The 16,068-nt window shown below is 41.9% G+C and overlaps 1 protein-coding gene across 1 annotated transcript in view; it reads right to left on the bottom strand.

Annotated features, from left to right (window-relative positions):
- Positions 1-16,068, bottom strand: part of Lhfpl6 (LHFPL tetraspan subfamily member 6) — a 197,931-nt gene that overhangs the window by 158,463 nt on the left and 23,400 nt on the right. The window lies entirely within an intron of this gene.

Below are 16,068 nucleotides of genomic sequence, written 5' to 3'. Positions count from 1 at the left end.
TAATGAACTCTGAGATCTTCCTACTTGTCCTTCTCCAGTAACTTCAGGGAAGTCAGACACCAGCCCAGTTTGCAAATCTCTCCCCTTTTCCTCCCCCTCCCTTCTTATCGTTCACCAGCATTTCCTATCATTCATCCAAATCAGGGTTAAAATTCTATCTTGAGTAGTGAAATAGTAATGGATCCAATTCTGGTTTCCCTCCTAGGCCAATCACAGGCCATGTTCTATGAGATAGCAGTTGCCATTTCAATTAACTGTCTTCCTACTCATGGGGACCTTTGGGCATTTTAAAGTTCATTCACTGTCTACAGTGTCTTCCTTTCTCTCATTCCAGCTCTCTTCTTGCTTGAAATGAATTCCTCCTTGAAAAGGATAAGGTAGATTAGGTCCCCGGCAACTCTGCTTTCATGGTCCTAAAAACATTGGACTATCAAACACACCCATGTGGCTCTAAATAACATGTGAACAAAACTAGACTTGACTGTAGAACACAGGTTTATAACAACAGAAGAAAGATGGACGTACATCAAAATAAAACCCTAGATCAACATACCAAAAGTCCATTTTAAAAGGCCACAGATTCGAGTGCCTGTTATTCTTCTATGCCTGGTAAATTTCATGCCAAGGAAGATTGAAGTCCCTACAACCTTGTGTGCCAGGAAATTTCAGAGCTTTGACACTGAATTCAAAGTTGTTACCTATTATGCATACCTAAGTATAATTATTCACTTACAGTTTACCTTCTTTATATAAATCCCAATAATCGTATTTTTATTCCATTTCCTTAAGGTTTATAATCTTTAATCATTTGGTTGTTTTCCTATGACATTCCTTCACTTAAAAATGAAGTCCTGGCCAAGCAGAGCGACACATTCCTAAACTCTTAGCACAAGAAGGTGCAGAGCTCTGGGTCGACCTGGGCTATGTGAGAGGTCCTGTCTCTGAAGGAGCACTGAGGTCCACCCATATTAAGCTGCCAAGTATTTCTTTTCACAGCTAGTCCTACTTCCAGCAGCTATCGCTGTGACATTTTAAAACCATCTGTAGTTAAAGGTAGTTAATGAGACAAACGTTAAGGAGAAAAAATTCAGCTCTTGAGAAGGTTCTCCTAGCTCATGGGTCATGAGTATCAGGGATCTATGGCCTGAGCCTCATCAGGCCTTGGTCACTGTGTAAGTTATTGTTCTGGTCCTATAATGAAAATCTGAGACAAATCTTCCTAAATGAGGTCAGTTCTGGAGATTTCATTGATTCCCTCCATTGTTCTGTGGTGCTGTGTACTGTTAGGTGCATGGAAGGAGGTCCTTTCACCCCCTATTAGGGAACAAAAGATCAGGAAAAGACTGACTCCCACAATCCCCTCTCAGAACTTGTCTCCGTCACCTAGTTCTGTCCCACTTGGTTCCAGTTTGGCCATCACTTCCTGGTGGTACAAAGCTAGAGACCAGTACATGGGCCCTTGGGAAATTTTTCAGAGCTGAGCTATGACAACTAGATAACTTACATAGACAAGTGGGCAAGTCAACAGGTCCCTCCCCCCTGGAACCAACACACTCTCTTCCAGGACCGTTGGAAGACTACTCAGAAATTCCCTGGCTTGGGAAAATAGATTCAGGTCTCACTGCCTTCGAGTAAATCAGCTTCAATCTGGATGCTCTATAGAAGAGTCAGGACCTCATATCAAGCTATACAGATATTATTAGAATATATTTGTCTGTGTCTCTGGATTCCTATAAATGAATTATCTTCAAGAATGACCCTCACAGACTCAGGCTGCTCTTCAAGATGACATTAGAAACATAAAATTCGGCATTAAATATTTAGACAGTTAATCAAGTTACACCATCGGTTCCGACTTCCCATTAAGGGCTCACCTAACATCAGAAGCTCCAGTCTATTCCGCTCTTCTATTAAAACCAAAAGTAATAAACTTTTATAGGCTATGACATATCGTGAAAGTTAAATAGACTTTGTTTCTGAAGGAACTTCAATCAGATGATGAGTAAAACCTGACATATGGGAGCTGGAAATGGCTCAGTGGTTAAGAGCACAGCCTGTTCTCTCAGAGACTCTGGGTTCAGTTCCCGGCACCCTCCTGGCTACTCACGATGATCTGTGATGCCAGTTCCAGGGGATAAGACACCCTGGCCTGGCCTCCACAGGCACTGCATGCCCATGAGGCGGAGACATACATGCAGGCAAATATCCATATAAAATAAAAAGAAATATATATTTTCAAACTGAGAAGAGAGCCATGTTATATAGACTCGTTATTAATACCAAATCATGATTTAACTTTTTTTTAAATAAACCCACAGAGTTAAGATGGCCAATAAATTCTCTGGAAACAGAATATGAGGGTTGGGGGTAGAATGCCTGCCAAGCTTCAAGGTCATAAAAGCAGATGAAATAGAACATAAATCCATACAGTCAGGATCACATATTTCATGTTGACATTCTTTGTAGATCAAATTGGATAGTAAGTGGGAACCTTTAGAAAAAGAATGCTTACATTATAAATTGCTAATTAGTTCTATATATTGCTTGAGGAGTCATTTAAATTGGCAGATAAAAGAAAAAATATCTTTAAGTATTGTTTAAAGGCTGTTTATTGTTGTTTAATTATTGTTTAAAAAAATTTCCAAGGATCCCACCCACCCAGGAGACAACACAGACATTATTAGAAACGTTACTATATTTTTACACTAATTGGTAGCTTGAAACATATGTCAGTGTTGTCAAGAGGAGGGGAGATTTATCTCCACCCTAACCTATTAAAAGGCTTTTTTTGGCAGGGAATGGTGCCTATGCTGCCAGCCATACTAGAGGCTGAAGTAGGAGGGTTGTAAGTTCAAGGCCACCCTGGGGAACGCAGTGAGATTTTCGTCACAAAATTTAATAAAGGGAGCACTCACTGGTGGAGGACTTGCTTAGTATGAATAAGAAACTGGGTTCCGTTCTTCTCGCTGGAAAAAATAAAGCATTGGTGGGGAGGATGAGGTCATTGAGGATATCTATAGTCTGCTTAGTAGAAGTTTCAACCCACTGAGGGAGTCTTTGGGGTTGCTAATTAGTGTTATAAGTACAAAATAGTTTTACCCTAACCACAAAACGAGTTTATGTTGGACAACACTCGTCCAAGAATTTAAACCAACGTGTTAAGGGGGGAACAAAATTATGTTCTCCTCAACATAGGTTTAATTGTCAAACCTCTGATTTCTGTCTTGGGTGGAGGTCTAAAGCCAAGACGAGTATTCTGCTAGAGAGAAGCAACTATGCAGGCAAATTCTGTAGGGCACACAGAAGCCTGTCAAGCTTGGAAAGGTCTATGTTTCCTGTCACTTGGCAGGTCGTTTCGATGGCAGCCATTGTGGTGCACACTTGGGAGCAAACACCACTCCACTCAATCCTGCTCTAAAAGCATCCTCCACCTCCATGATCCCATCGAGAAGATGCATCACAGAGACAGCCACCCTGGGACGGGTTTCGTCTGAGTCACTTTAAAGCCACGGCTAGAAGATGAATTAAGCCCTGTCACTTCCCCATATTTGTCCTTTAAGAAAACTTTTAGATGGAAAAATAAAATCTGCAGACATATCTCACAATTCTGGGGTCCAAATCTCTTCACTGCCCTTCTGTATTCCGTGACGTCGCATTGCCTGACCTCTTTAACTACATGCTGTGGCTGTTTCTAGGTTCTATGCCTCGCTTGAGATCCTCAGTCTCATGCTCTGCTTAGCCCTCAAGACCCTCACATCTAAGCAGAGTCCTAACTATCTTAGCTCATGTGAAGACCCCGTCCCCACTCTTAAGAAGCTTCCTACCATAACTGTGGTGGAGTTTCTCCCATGTTTACTTCCTTTTCTGAGATGTGACTTGTTCGAGAGCAGGGGTGACCTTACTTATCTTTGTGCCTCATACTGCCTGGTGTGTAGTCGATGCTTATTCTAACTGTGTATTGCAGGTTACCATGTTGGTAGGTAGGACGGGTAAGGTGAAAACGAAAAAAAGAATTGTGAGACTCTTGATGTTAGCAATTTTTTACACCTTCACCAGGATAATAGTTATATAGTAGAAGCATGTCAAATACAGAGGCTAATGCTAGCAGCAAACCACTGAACTGAGAACAGGTCGCCCATTGGAGGCATTAGAGAAAGGATTGAAGGAGCTGAAGGGGCTTGCGACCCCATAAGAACAACAATGCCGACCAACCAGAGCTCCCAGGGACTAAACCACTACCCAGAGAGTACACATGGACTGACCCTGGGCTCCAACTGCATATGTAGCAGAGGATGGCCTTGTTGGTCACCAATGGAAGGAGAAGCCCTTGATCCTGCCAAGGTTAGACCCACAATGTAGGGGATTGTTGGGGGGTTGCAGTAAAGGGGGTGGATGGGGAGGAAAACACCCTTATAGGAGAAGGGAAAGGGAAGAGGATGGGGGCTTATGGGCAGGAAACTGGGAAAGGAAATAACATTTGAAATGTAAATAAAGAAATAGCCAATTTTAAAAAAAGGAAAAAACATCTTCAAAATCTTCACACACACACACACACACACAAAAAGGAAAAAGAAAATATAGAAGAGGTCAAAGAACAACCAGCAGAAAGTACACAAAGTAATATTGGGTGTTTTTTTAGGACCCGGCTGTGGTGTGTTTTAATGTTTTGAATGGTACGATGTCTTTCTTCAACATTTAGTGAGAGTACTCAATAGAAAAATACAAGCATACATACATACACATGCTCTCTCTCTCTCTCTCTCATTCTCTCTCACACATACAAACACACACACACACACACACACACACGCACGCACGCACGCACGCACGCACGCACGCACGCACGCACGCACGCATACACCATATCACAAGTTGCCTGCCTGGCTCCTACTTAGCTGTGCTGTGTTTTGCAGGAAGACTTATCTCCTTTTCCTGTCTAGCCCACTGTCCAGCATAGTGCTGTCACATAAATATAATAAAGACCCTACTAGCAATTGCTTGGTGATGGATGTATAATTTGGGGGGCTCTTCTAAGGAGACTCTACAGTTTATTTCTTTCTCTTTGTCCATGATTTGGGGTCTACACTTATTTCCTCCTGCATCCGTGCAGTGGAAACTGGTCCGGAAGACACAAAGATTGTTTTAGAATCATTTCTGAGGGTAGCTAAACAAAATGTTAGCTATTTCCTTGGTACCCATGAAGACCGCCCTGGAAACCCACAGTTCCTAGGACTCCCTCCATCTAACCAATCTTCCTACATCCCAATTCTTTTTAGAAAATGTAACAGTTGCATATAACATATACACATCCTCCTGTGTACTTCAGGTCATCTCTAGATTAGTAGAACACTACCTCAGAATAAATGTAATGCAAATGGTTGCTGTGCTGTTTTGCTTGTGACAAGGAAAGAAGTCTGTGCAGCCAGGATGGACACAATTCATTCTTCTGGACAAATGCAGTCCTCTTCATCTGCAGCTGGTGGAATTTACAAACATAGACGGCGAAGACACAGAAGACTGCTCTGCGAGCACAAGCCGTCTGGACTGGGAGATCGGGCTGCTAGGAATTTTAGTTCTAGCCTTGCATGACACCACCAGTCCCTCGGGACTCGGGAATCTATGGCTATATACTAACCTACAATAAAGATTCCGAATGGGTCCTGTGCAGTTCTGCACTTCCTGGTATCGATTAGCATGAAGACAAGACAGTATCGCGATGGAAAATTTCACACATAGCAGAAGGATGTCCAAGGTTTCAAAGCATTCTCACCATCTACGAAAAGAGTTTGCTTACGGATTCTTTAGCAACTCCACTCTACCACTTCCTTTGCAGTTCGAATACTTTGGAAAACTGGCCAGAGTGCCATTTTCTGTGTGCAAAGGAGCTATCCATTGTGGCTAGAATACACAAGTTAATACCATTGACAGCAGAAGGAAAGAAGAGAGCAGTCATTATCTTCACTGAAATCTCGAAGCACAACATAAGCCTGTTACTAAAAGAGGGGGCAAAATGGATAACAAATAAAACTTGAGTAAAAACTGATTTGGCTGCTTCCCCAGGACAGAATTTTCTTGCTGTCAACTTTAACACATGTGCTCTGTTACTGCGGATCTGTTAGTGTGGGTTGTTGTTTGACAACCTTCTGTGTGTGTTAGAACAAAATGATAAATCATAGACGTCTTCCATGACCATCCAGTCCTTGTTGACTATTTGCAGAGGAGAAGATATACAGAGGAAGAATCAAAACACAGAGGGTTAGGATCCCACAAGACGGCTCCACAGGCAAAGGCATCTGCTTCCCAGCCTGGAGACCTGAATTTGATCCCAGACCCCAGATCATTCCCTTGAAGGCAAGAAGAGATCATTGGGTTTACCCAGCTGGACTTACAGGCCCTTGTGGGCCATTCTTTAGATGCTGGGAACCAAACTCAGGTCTTTTGCAAGAACGGCAAGTGCTTCTAACCACTGAGACCCCCTCAAGTAACATCTTGATAGAGATGGCATTTAAAAACAATTTTATCTTCAACCAGAGAGGAAGAAATAATCTTTAGTACTATGATTTTAAATTTATAAGTCATCCTAGAGGACTTCTTTATGCTTAATTTGTCTTTAAATTTTGATAACTAAAGTGGTTTCAGTCTCCTGTTTTAAGTTTTGCATAACTATGAGATAATGTAGTTAATATACATTTCCAGTAACAATTATACAGCTATTAACTAGACCTGCCTCTGTTGATTACTGTTTATGAATAAAATAAATCCAGTTTACGTATTACATTATTACATTAGCAGCGGGCTTTGTATTCTTGAGAAGCAACTAGAGCTAAGGGAAATGCTCTACATAGAATTATTTCAATTTTGATACCAAGTATGTGAAGCTTTTCTAAGAAAATAGAATTTTTATCAGGAAACAGGCAAATGTGGGAAGGATTTACCAGAACAACAATAGAACTTTTACAATTATCTATCATTGTGATTGTTTGAATGTGAAAAGTCCCCCATAGGATAGTGTACTTGAATACTTGGTCCCCATATGTAACATTGTTTTGAGATATTATAGAACTTTCAAAAGATATGGTTGATGGTAGTGAGTCACTAGGGGAAGGCCTTTGGGGGTTACAGTCTGACAAGAGTAGCTCCACTCACCAAAGTCAGATTTGTGATCATTGAAGAATATAGAGTCATTATTAAATTTTGATTTACTAATATGTTAGCTCTGTACCTGCAAGTTTCAAGTAAGTAAAAATCATGAATGTCTTGACTAAATTCCTTACTTAGATGTGAATGAACTGTGGAGTTTTTATGATGTGTTCGGGTTAACCTCAGTTGGATTCTCTTGTTCTTGTTCTCTCACTGGGTCCGGAGCTTGTTCATGTTGTTCGACTGGCTGGCCAGCAAGCCAGGAATCCTCCTGTCTCTGCCTTTCTAGCACTGAAATTACAGGTGCACCCTGGCCTGGATATGCCCAAATATTGAACATTGAACTTGGGTCTCCATGCTTGCAGGGCAATCATTTTCCCAATTGAACCATTCTTCCAGTCTTCTGATTTTTACTAGACAGCATAATCGTTTCAACCTCAGAAAAAAATTCACGGGAACACAAAACGTGAATACCTGTGCCAGGTACATGCGCCTTCATGGGACAGTAACTACATGTGTTCATCTCATTCATGAGAGTTTTTATCAAAATTAATTAGACACATGGTCAGGCTACTCTTGACATCAGCAGAACATTTGAAACACATCCCTTGAAGCCTGTAATAGAAGCAAAAGGCAGGCATGAATACGAGGAGAATGATTTATCTGAGAGGAACACACAGGACCACATTCAAAGGCTATGATTGCGACGATAATTGGTAAATTGGATATTTTTCAAAAGGTCTCTTTGTTCTTCGTGGCACAGAAGCTTCTGTTGAACTATCCTTGTTATGAACGAAGAGCAGAGAGGATTGGGGCATGGGCAGGATCAAAAGATGTGATGAAAGGGTCTGTAATTAATAATAATTGCTTCCCAAGTGTCTACTCTACATAAGATTCTGCCTCATAAGGAATGTATTCAAGTCCACCAGATAGGCTTAATATTCTCACCACAGGTGGTCTCTCCTGGAGAAGCCATTCACAGGCTCTGCACGGGGCAGCTAAACATGATTACTGAAACTGAAGTCAAGTTACTGAGACAAAGCACACCTTGCCTGTCCTACCAGAGTTTGTAAGGCACCAGCAGCACAGCAAGTCAGCTGTGCAGTTTGGGAAGCCTGTGCGCTGAAGGCCTCCACCCAAGGACTCTGCAAGCTCCTGCACTGCCACGTTCAAACACTTTTATTTAACGGACGCCTTGTTAGAAATGGTAGTCAAGAATGTCAATAATGCTTTTAGAGTCTGCATTGGCAGGGTCGCGTGTCAGCATATTCTTCTAGGTAGAAGAGACTTTAGTGAGGCTAAATGCAGATATATAAAGCCTAAAACAACAGGAGAGGGAAAGCAGAATAGTATTTCAGTATGTCTAACAAAAAAAAATAAGTGAAAATTAAGTAAATGTTTCAACAATTTTAGACCCACATTAGAACACCATTTATCTTAATTTTTCTCTGGGAAGCAGATGAATGAAATTAATGGAATATAATTTTTAAATTATTTTGATACACACCTAATGATTATGAGTCATTCTGGTAGACTGATTATAGCAGTCACCTTACTCGGACATAAAATGTGAACTTGTAGTTCGCACTATGAAACTGAACAGACAGCCCGGTCGCTTGCTCTGGCTAGGAGAGTGTCATGGCATATATACTATTTCAGTATAGAGACTCACTCTCCAAAGGCCACTGTCACATTGGCATCTTGCTCTGCAATCATGAAAACAAACCTGAACATGCCTGCTGTGTGATAAGACCCAGACTAGAGAAAAGATGTTAGCTGAGGTCGGCCCAGGCTGGCCAGCCAGAGAACAGGCTCTTTCACCACACAGGATAGACCCGTGAATGAAAGGTGATTGTAGCCTCATCCAGGCCACTTAAGAACCATATTGCCAACTCACAACCTCATTGACACAGCTGTCATGTGATTGTTGTTTGAAGACATTAAATGTGGGGATTACTTATAGTACATGATAAGTTACAATAACGATCAGTCCCAAGTTGCTCCTTGAAACTCAGAATTTTATTTCTCCTCCTCCTCCTCCCCCTCCTCCTCCTCTCCCTCCTCCTCCTCTCCCTCCTTCTCCTCTTCCTCTCCCTCCTCCTCTTCCTCTCCCTCCTCCTCCTCCTCTCCCTCCTTCTCCTCCTCTCCCTCCTCCTCCCTCTTCTCCCTCCTCCTCCTTCTCCTCTCCCTCCTCCTCCTTCTCCTCTCCCTCCTCCTCCTTCTCCTCTCCCTCCTCCTCCTCCTCATCCTCCTCCTCCCCCACTCCCTACCCCTCGAACTTTCTGTCTCCAGTATCACCATGTGCTATGAATCAGGATTAGTCACTATGCTCCAGCCTGTCCCTCTCCCATTCTTCCCATTATGGGTCATTTAAGTCCTGTTTCTCCATCCTTTGTGCCCAACATAGCCCTTCACCCATTGCCCCCTAAAAGACCTCCTTTTCCTCATTCCTTTTAGTTCATTCTTTAATCATTGTAGCAATTTCCTGCTAAAACAGAATCATTATTTTACTAAAATACCTGTGAGGACATGTCATCCCTTAAGTTCAAGTCAGGAGGCTTAAAAGCTCCCAGGATCCCACAGGATGTTCTGAAGAGCTTAGCATGAATGCCAAGATTCTCCATCATCTGATGCCAACTTTCTCTTCTTGCTATTTGCTACTGCAGCCCTCTGGACTTCTTCGGTCCTGTTAAAACTGGAGTTACCACCAAAGGAATCCATGCATTTTCATATTTCGGCGCTATGAAATGCTGTCGTCCCCTTTCTTCCTCTGTTAATGACCTTCAATGAACCAATTTCACTAAGAACTCTCCTGAGTAGGCATGCATCCTGTCATTCCCCCATTGCATCCTGGGTAGATTTGACCTTTCCCTCAGTGCTGTGACCACACCTTCATCATGATAAGATGATCTTTGTAGCTCCATCTCTATTTAGTTAGGATGCTAGAGGGTTGTAAATCCATTAGCCACACAGCTCCTGAATCTTTGTGCCCTTTGTTCACCATACACACAGCACAGGTTTCCTAGGCTAAATTTAACATTAACTTAATATTATATTATTAAATATAATATTAACTCAATAAATTAATGATCTTGGTTTCCAAGAGGGGAGATAATGTGATCAGAAAAACTACGGTTGTTTGACCAAGAAGCACAGCCAAGATTTGGGGCAAATGAATTCCTATGACCAAGATCAAAGCAGGAAGTTAAGCACAAAATGAAGCCACTTTTGGCTGTTTCAATAGTCTTGCTTCAACATCACAATACAGCAGCAGATGCTCTACTCCTGATCCAAAGACTGTCAACAACAACTATGCTAATTTCAATTAGAATCAAGACATTCCAGAATCATCTTTCTAGCCTCATTCTTTGGCTGTCTGTCACATTTGGCAGAATCAGATGCATTGGTGATGTTTATGCATACAGCAAAACTTTGCAAAACAGAACTCTCTGGTTGGTTTTTTTTTTTTTTCATTTAAAAAAAAGTTTTGGTTTTTACTCTGAAGAGAAGAAAGAAAATGACACATTAGTATGAGTACTCATGAGATGGCTTCTTTGAGACATAAACAACTGTATTCAGCAGGGAGTTCTATAAACTCCTTGTTGGTGTTCCTTGAGAAAGCAGCTCAGCGACCTTCAGAAAAGGCTCAGAATCACCATAGGTCACTGTTTCCTTAATCTATAAAGTGATTTGCTGGGACTAACATAACAGTGAGCTTCAGTGAACTTATTAAACATCAGTTTCTTAGAACTCATACACCAATGAACATAAAAGACTTTTTATGATATTAATTTAGGTATTGCGTTTAGTTATAATATTCTTGTCATGATAACAGTGGGCACCTATATAAGTGTTGGAGATTCCTAAGGTTTGTTTTATGTGTTTGAATGTTGGCTGTATGAACGTATGTTCACCACATGCATGCAGTGCTCATGAGAACCAGACAAGGGCATCATACCTCCTGCAACTACATACAAATAGTTGTGAGCCACAATGTGTGTACTGGGAGTTGAACTCGGATGCTCTGCGAGAGGAATAAATGCTCCTGACCATTAGGCCAACTCTTCAGCTCTGAAAGATTTTTTTTAAGATTCATTTTATTTCATGTTTATGAGAGTTTGCACACATGTCTATGTCCCACATGTGTGTAGTATCCATAGAGCCCAGAAGAGGGTGACAGTATCTATTACCTTCACTTGTAATGATAAGAATAAGGTCAGAAAACTAGTAACTTACATCATGGTTATAAAGCTAAGTGTTAGCCTTTCTTGACACTGTGACAAAAGACCCAGAAAGTCAATTGAAATCCAGAAAGGAAAGACTTATTTTGGCTCATGATTTCTGAGGTTTCTATCTATCCTCACAGAGTAAAATATCCCACATCATGGTAGTCGGGAAGCAAGGAGGGAGAATAGTTTAAGTATGCAGACTTTTTGTTTCTTTCCTTTTTTCCTGGGCCCTGAGCCTAAGATGTTGTGCTGCTGTTCACATTCAAGTCAGGGCTTTCTCGACAATTCTCTCAGGAGACACACACACACACACACACACACACACACACACACACACACACACACACACACAAGGTGTACCTTCCTGATCAACTAGCCAAGTCTCATCTAGCCAAGCTGAGAACCAAGATTTATCATGACAAACCATGGGAGGACTCCATCCCTGTTCCACGTGTCTCTAAGGCCTATGAAAAGCTAAACATTTGCACCTCTGCTTAGTCTTACTCTTTCAAAGGGCATTTACTCCCTGCAAGTATTGAGTATCCAAACACAATCTACCTGGTGATGAAAATTTCCCAACAGTTTTCTATATACTGTGCAACACTTCTACTGAACCTTCTGCCTCCTACTTAACTAGTTAATGTCTACACTGATTCTCAGAATTAGCCTTGCAAACAGAGCCAGTTCTTGCTCACCTGGCTCTAAGTTATCTTTCTAGGCTCTTCTCTTACCACAGTCATTGTCTTTAGCTTTCCTCACCTGCTAGCTGCAGTTAGCTAAAGTCTATGTCAGGATAACCAAAACCCTCCTGGGTTTCTGCCTGATTGCCCATTTCTAGGCGGTATGGCCTAGCCTGTCCCTTCTCCCCAACAAGAACAGCTCCAACTCCTTCTCGGTCTACTTTCTGTTCAAGCTTTGTGCTTTACAGTATGAAAATTGGACCCAGTTGTATTGGTGCTAAGCACGTGCTGACTGAGCTTCACTCCAGCCCTCACCGTTCCTTCAGAAGACCACGACGGCACTTCCTGCTTTGCACTACTGCTTGCTAACAGCTCCTTAGAGCCTTTAGATTCCAGCTGTGCTCTGTGGACCAGCAACATCAGTCTCCCAGGAATCTCAAGCCCTTCCCAAAACCTAGAACAGGAGATCTCATATTCATAACTTCTCATGAGGCATGTGCAGACTATATAGACCTTGTCAAGACTCCTCTCCCCTTTCACAGTCTGGGAAATCAGGAAGAAAATGGTTGGATCTTGTTTATCTTCAAACTTAGCCCAGGAGGGCTGGACTATGGGGATGTTCTGTGAATCAACAAGGAAATACTTCCAGGGTGTCTCACGCCAGCCCTTAAGAGCCAAGAACTATCATCTCACTGCCAAAGATGGGAAAACTGAGGCTAAATACTTGAGAGACATTCCCCAAAACTCAGTCAGTGGTTACTAGGATGAGCGCCAAACTTATCTAAATTTAAATTTTGAATTCTAGTCATTTCCCTACAATAGAATAGAATGCACATCTATGCATTCACTCTTGCAGTGTTTACCTTAGCATTAGGATCATGTCCAAGCAGGATGAGTAGTCACTCGCTTTAATGTTCACGGACTCTTGCATTCCTCTGCTCATAAAACCTTATCGAGCTCCCAGCATAAAGCTGTGTTCAGTACCAAACATGGAGAGCAGAGTAAGCCAAATCATTTTCTCATTCTCATGGGGCTACCAAGCAATAAGGGGCTATCTTCACACATAGAAAGAAGTACCATGGCTCTGTGTGTGTGTGTGTGTGTGTGTGTGTGTGTGTGTGTGTGTGTGTGTGTGTTATATACCCATAAAAAGGAGAAAGATATGAGTAAATGTACTTTACACAACCTACTGTATGTGCTGTCAAACAAAATCTGGTATGGAAAGATAGAGAAAAAGACCCACCAGGGCACCATTCAGTTTTCAATGCATCAAAGATTTACAGACTCTTCCCATTATCATTAATGACTGTTATGAACTTAATTTGTCCCCACACACCAAGGGGGGAATAAATTCTACACAGAGGGGAAATAGAGGGTATGCAAAGGGAAAAAACAGGTATTTTATGCGTAAGGATGAGTGACAACTGGTAATGACCACAGTGGGGGTGGTAGTAATTTTTTTTTAATTCCTCATTATGAGTCATAAAAGACACAGGTCAATATGTGTGTGTGTGTGTGTGTGTGTGTGTGTGTGTGTGTGTGTGTGTGAGAGAGAGAGAGAGAGAGAGAGAGAGAGAGAGAGAGAGAGAGAGAGAATATGAATATAAATGAGAAAACCAACACATTCTTAGTTGACTCTAATGAATGAGTCCAGGGGGTTGATAAGTGACTTACACGGGTCAAAATAGATGTTAGAGAGCAAGATAAGAGGACAATGTTTGCAAGTCAGCAGCACAGAGGCATTCTGCAGAGCAGCACTGTGACATATTTTAATGTCTTCCCGGCTAATAAGAGTAAAACAGACAAGCAAGCACAAGCATGGGACTTGGACCATAATTTCTGCTGCCCTGGGAGCCGCACTTCATAGAGTGATCAGGAGATTTTTGCTCCTCATCAGATCTTTATTAATCTACTGTCATGTCTCTGTACTTTATTGTTCCTGCCAGGTAACAGATTATATTAATAATTTGAGGTCATAAAATATAGAGGCTAACTCGGGGAACTGAGAACAAAATGAAGAATGAGTCTGGCATAATCCTTTTCTTCGCAGAATCTCTGCTTTTCCTGTTAGGGGAGGTGAATAGGTAGCACTCCCAGGGCTGTCTGTCATAAGAAAGAGCAGAGGCTTGTTGTGCATCCCCCAAAGGCAATCAAAATCCTGCAGCGTGCATAGAAGACTCATAGTACAAAAGGCACGTAGAGACCGCTGGCTAAAACGCACTCACTGGTTTATCACTTGGACTCTTGGAAGCCTGGCTTTTGCCCTAAAATTCAAGTTCCATTAATACCATGTCAGGTCCATGGTAGAACACCAGACGCACAGGAACTGTTCCTATCATCATACCAGAAGGATCGCTGTGAATCTGGGCGTTTGTGGACTGGTTTTCTCTGGAGAGATTGCTTTTACTTTTGATAAAAAGAAACACATCGAAGATTTGGCCAGATTAGCTTGCAAAGCGCCCTGACCAGGTTCTAATTCTAGCTAGTATGTTCTGCGTATATCACCTAGTACCATGACAAACACTGAGTGTTTAGTGAGGAGTAGTTGATGAAGCATGATACACATTGCCATGACTGAATGCAGTGACCTTTTCAATTCCTTCCCAGCTGCAAGTGGCAAAGGAAAATATGAATAACAGACATCCGTCTATCTGCATCAAAGCCCTCAAGAGCAGCAACTTCCTGTGTACCTGTGAACGTCTACACAAGGCTCATGCAATCAAGACCCAGAAGCAAGAAACAATGGTCTTTTAATCTGTGTATAAGACATCACATGCCTCATCTTACCCCAGGTCAACTAGACACTGAAAATAACCACTCTCATCAAATCTCCATAAACTGTACAGTAAAATTATACAGTTCTGGGTTATACAAGCTGGAAGCATCAAGCCAAGTGTATATGAGTTGAGTTTGGACATGAGGTTATAAAAATACTGGTAGAAGATTAATTGTGCACACTTAAACAAGATCCTTTCTGTTCATAAACCATTGAGAATGCTTGTCTCAGCTCCAGCGACCACCTAATTCTCATCTGGAAGTCAAGGCAGTGTACCAAATGATAAAAATATAAAAGTCTCATGAGACAAGGGTCTGTAAGGAGTGTCTACAGTCCTTATTATATGTTGATATTGTGAGGCAAACAATGATAAGCAAAATTAATCTTTGTTTCATATAGAGTAACCAGGTCAAATGAGTGGCACTCCTAAAGACTGTATACCTCTCCTACATTACTACAATCCAAGAGTATTCACAAACTAGTCAGTATTGGTTATAAAAGATGGAACTCAGGGACAGAGGTATACCTCAGTGGGAGAACACTCACGGAACATGCACAAGCCCTGGGTTGCATCCTCAGCAAAGGGGTGTGTTAGAATTCTTTCTTAAAAAGTAGAACCCCAGTGTGTATCAGAGAGAATGTCAATTCTAAGCACTTCAGACAAAAAAAAAAGGTTACAACTTAACTGGGTTCACTGCAGGCTACATATGATAATACAATTGTTACTGCAAAACGAAGCCTCAGTGACAATCTTGGTGCCCTGGCTTTTATATTTAGGTGGTTGTTAAAATAAGATGGAATGCTGGCAAACTGCCACAGGACAGAAGACAAACCACAGGAGGAGGAGGAAACGGTCAAAGAAACACAGCAGAAAAGAGACTAGCAGTTTTCAGGGGACTGTGTGGGAGGCTGGGAGCTTTAGCCCTCAGTGCCCAGTACTTTCTGAAGGAACATTTGTTCACTAGAAAAAGAACATCCCATATACAGTTTAGTCCAAATGTAAATTCCTGGCAATGTGGCTTCAATAGTGTGAATCTGGAAGCCGTTCTTCTGAGAGTTGAGGAACGGCTTGCATGGAGACCATCCCTCTGGAGCTCACAGATTCCAGTGCATTGACTCATAGCCTGGGCCACCACACTGAACTGGGGAGAATGGGTCACACCCTCTGTCCTCTACTGGGCCAACCAGCTGCGTATGTGTGTGTGTTGGGGGGAGGGGGAGTCAAATGGAGAATAACAACTCT

Source organism: Rattus norvegicus, chromosome 2 (genome assembly GCF_036323735.1).
Source record: "Rattus norvegicus strain BN/NHsdMcwi chromosome 2, GRCr8, whole genome shotgun sequence".
Classification (NCBI taxonomy): domain Eukaryota; kingdom Metazoa; phylum Chordata; class Mammalia; order Rodentia; family Muridae; genus Rattus; species Rattus norvegicus.
The sequence above is the reverse complement of the archived record's forward strand: the minus strand, read 5'-3'. Positions and strand labels throughout refer to the sequence as shown.